The following is a 4,652-nucleotide window of genomic DNA, read 5'->3' on the forward strand; positions in this document are numbered from 1 at the left end:
CTGCCTGCCTGCCTGTCTATTGTCTGTCTGTCTGCCTGCCTGCCTGTCTATTGTCTGTCTGTCTGCCTACCTGTCTACCGTCTGTCTGTCTGCCTGCCTACCTGCCTGCTTTGAAACAGGACCTTACTCTGTAATCTGGACTGGCCCTGAGCTCTGCGCAATCTTTTTGCTTCAGATCACAAGTGCTAAGATTACAGGACTGAGCTACCACACCAGCTTACTTGCCTCTGAGGCTGGTCCATACTTTTTTCATACGTGTGTGTGTGTGTGTGTGTGTGTGTGTGTGTATGTATGTATGTATGTATGTATGTATATAGCATACATATGTGTGTGTGTACATACACATGTATGTATGTTTATATATGTGAATATCTGTGTGTCTTAGTTACTTTTCTAGTGCTATGATAAAACACCATGACCAAGGCATCTTATAGAGGCAAGGGTCGGTTTGGGCTTACGGTTCCTGAGTCTACCATGACAGAGGGGAGGGATGGCGGCTAGATCTGGAAAGCTAGGGCTCACATCTTGAACCCCAAGCAGGAAGCAGAGGTAACTGGGAAGGGCATAAGGCTTTGAAGACTCCATGCCCATCCCCGGTGACATACTTCCTACAGCAAAGGCCACACCCCGTAAACCTGCCCAAATAATACCATCAACTGAGACCCATGTATTCAAATGCCAGAGACAATGGGGGAATATGTCATTCAAACCACCACACTGTGTTAATGATACACACACACACACACACACACACACACACACACAGTGTGTATGCCCATATATATGAGCATATATATCCATTCTCTGTTGCACTACAAATGTCAATGTCTCCACCCACCCCTTCTTGCCTTGGCTACCATACTGTACCACCTCTGGCTCCTTGGATTCCCGTAGTTTTTATTTCATTCATTCACCGTGCTGTCCCCAGGAGACCTCCGTGCCCTTGCCTTAGTGTGCAGAGCTGATACTTTCCCCTTGCTGGATGGACGGAAACATGACAATGCTTCAGTACAATGTGCCATTTCCCTCCACCCCCATCTTGGCACACTGCTACCCTGTACCCAACCACACCTACCCTGTGTTCCGGAACAGTGAATTGGTCACAGTTCCCAGAGACTCAGGCTTGTGCGTATTAGTCCTATTTGTCGGGAACGTCACTTGCTTGCTTGTCAGGCAACTCTTTCCTTCTGGTCTTTCCAGACTCAGGTCAAACGTCGCCTCCTCTTGAACTCCGTCCGCCTGGTGCATCCTCTCCTTCCCCAGGCTGAACTTGGGCACAATTTTATTATCTGCACATCTTTTGAGCATGATGTTAGTAGGGTGGAGCCCAGGCTACTGATAATGGTTGTAAGGCTGTGAGGGCAAGAGCCTGCTTCCTGCTCCCTTTGGGTCTTTGGTACCTAATATGTCTCTTTCCTTTTGAGACAGGTCTCATGTAGCCCAGGCTGGGCTCCTCAACATGTTGGATAAGGATAACTTTGAATTTCTAATCTTTTTGCCTCTATCTCTCAAGTGCTGGGATCGCAGCCTTGAGCCACCATGCCCAGTTTATGCAGAACTAGGGATTGAACCCAGGGCTTTGTGCAAACGCCTACCAACTGAACTGCATCTGCAGCCTATGAGCTTCTCTTCAATGACTCTCTAATCCCAGCTTTGATAAGCTATGTGATCTTGGGTGACCCATTTAACTTTCTTGCATTTTAGTGAAAACAGTAAGTCCTTTATGAAGACAAAACAGAATAATGCTGTGTAGCTTGCACTACATTTCCCAAATATAAGGACTTACTATGTTCACTAAATGAACTTATTCCTCTGATCTGCATGCTTTTTACTCTATTGTTGCCGTTCTGCCATGAAACCCAGACTCGGACACGAGCCAGGCATGTGCTAAGCTATTGTAAGTCTGACTGCGCGCTCTCTTGCCTTGGGACCTTCTCCGTGCCATCAAGTGCCATTTGCCTCCGGACTCCTCTTCTGCACACAAACCCCTTCTTGTCTCTGTGGTTCTGCACACAGGCTCCCCTCCATCTGGAGTGGGACTTTCTTTTCTTCTCTGCATCCTGCCAGAGCCCTTCCCAGAGTGTTTTCCTTGGCTTCTACAACCCTCACACCCACTTCTTTGTTAACTAACACAATCTGGATCCTGCCCTCCCACAGCCTAATCACTGTGTCCTCTGAGAACTTTCTTGCTGCTGGGTGGTAGCCCAGGTTTGCTCACTGGATTTCTGGGGCATCCTGGTGTCCTCTCCTGGCCTAAGCCACTCCTCCCTGTCTGTTCTGACTCTGCACTTGCCTGAGTCTCCTTTTCTTTCCTCAACAGCTAGTTGTTCTTTTCCCATCAATGCTGATTCAAGGCCCCACCCAGAGCCTCTTGTCTTTTCACTGGCCTCGTGGATGGCCTCACCCTCTCCTGAGACAATTTCTAGCATCTCTTCGTTTGTGGCTTCTGCCCTGGTTTTTACTAACAACAACACACCTGGACTCTTCTCAGAACAAATTTTATATTTATCTATTTATTTATTTTCTGAATGAGAACACTGTAGCTGTCTTCAGACACACCAGAAGAGGGCATCAGATCCCATTACAGATGGTTGTGAGCCACCATGTGGTTGCTAGAAATTGAACTCAGGACCTCTGGAAGAGGAGTCAGTGCTCTTAACCGCTGAGCCATCTCTCCAGTTCAGAATGAATCTTTTTTAAAAATGTGGTTTTTTTTTAGAAGACATAGGTGCTGGGAACAAAACTTGGTTCTTCTGCAAAAGTAACACATAACACAGGCTCTTAACCACTGAACTATCTCTCTAGCACCTCTGGGAGGAGATCTTATCTAGGAGGAGAATTATCTAGATCAGGGTGGCCTACACAGACCTATCTGTGGAGGATGCCTTGATGGTTAATTGAGGTTGAAAGACCCTGCCCACCATGGGAGGCACCATTCTCTACGCAGGGGGTGGTGAACATAGAGGAATGGATAAAGAGAGACAACAGCCAGCTTCTTTCTTTACACTGACTGTCAGTGTGATACTTTAGGCTCCCGCCTTGAGTTCCCTGAAATAACAGGACGTAACCCCTAATTATCAGTAGAATAAACTTCTTCTTCCCTAAGCTGGTCGTTGTCAGAATCTTTTATCACAACAACAGAGACGAAAGTAGGGCCTTCCCAGGCCACAAGGTTAGTGGAACTAGCTTCCTGGATATCCAGCTGCCGGCATTCCATGTGTCCAGCTGCTGGGCAGATATTTTGAGCGGCCTTTTTGAAACCTAGAAGCACCATCTCACTGCCTTTTCCCACGCATCCACTTTGGCCCCTGCTCCCGATACTTCTGTTAATATGTTATACCCTGTCATTCTTTTGCCATAAGATGCTCTTGCTGCATATTCAGTCTCTTGCCAAGTAGGTACTCACATTAGAGCATCCCCAGCTGCCCAGTTTGACCTCCTACTGACCTTCAGAGGGGCTTCATTATTTCTCTAAAGCATCTCCACAGCCCTACACCAAATATGTATCGGGCACTGGAAAATAAGAAACCAGCGTCCTGTGTAGCTATTCCAAGGATGCTGAGAGCCAGGAAAGGGGCTTATATCAACGCTCACTATCAAGAGACCCAGAAAAAAGTAAGTAGAGTAGAGTAGAGTATACTCAGGGCCATATGTCTGCTCTTCCTGGCCTCCACTGATCCTCTACTGCAATCCATGCTCTCTGCTGTGCCAGGAAAGCATTCCTTAGATCTGTGACAATTCTGCCAGTCCTCTACCTTAGTGGGTGGCCTCAGCATGCCTGATCAGGTCTTCGCAAAGTATCCCAACTGGCTTGTCTAAAGCGGATACCCATTTCTCCCCTCACCCTCCACCACAGCCTATCCTCCCTCCACCCCAGCCCACCCTCCAGAGCTCTGAAGAACCCTCATTTCTGTCCCTGCACCTCTCTTCTTAGAGCTCCCACAGCTCTTTGTTAGCAGACAAACTGTCTATCTGTCCCCAGCAGATAGATGTGACCCTTCTGTCCAGCAGAACTTCACCCTTTCATTCTCAACAGCAGAAAACCCAGGATGAGCAAACCCTCTTTGGCTAGAGACTCAGAAGGCAGCAAGCCCAGTGTCTCTTCACCGGCAACAAGAGCCCTGCCGAATGGGGCAGACAGATGGCCCAGAGCTTGGCCCCCCAGGCTTGTCAGAGAATATAGATGAGAGCAACGCCAGTCATCTTGGTAGAGGCTGTCACCAGGAGCTGGAGGGCAGCCGAGTGTGTGGCACCGAGACCTGAGAGTGCCTGTGGAGAGAACACACAGAGTCCTGGGAAATATCCTATGTCCCCTGCTCCCCTGTCCAGTGTCTTCTTGGTTTCTGCCTCTCACACCACACTGATGCCCATCCTTCTGGCTCCCCTGACTCAGTTTCCACATCTGCCAAGCCAGTTGTTACCTCCTGACTTGTAGACCTACCTCTTCCTCCTTCTCTCCCTCCCTCTTTCCCTCCTCCTCTTCCCTCCCTCCTCTCTCTCTCTCTCCCCCGCCCTCTCCCTTCTACAAACCCTGAAGTATGGAAGTGGGAGATGACTATTGTTGGACTTGAACTTGGGATGCTTTCTTTCTACCATGGTAGGCAGTACAGGGCAGGAACCATATTCCAGACCTGACAGAGTCATACTGTCCG

Source organism: Mastomys coucha, unplaced genomic scaffold (assembly GCF_008632895.1).
Source record: "Mastomys coucha isolate ucsf_1 unplaced genomic scaffold, UCSF_Mcou_1 pScaffold5, whole genome shotgun sequence".
NCBI classification, from domain to species: domain Eukaryota; kingdom Metazoa; phylum Chordata; class Mammalia; order Rodentia; family Muridae; genus Mastomys; species Mastomys coucha.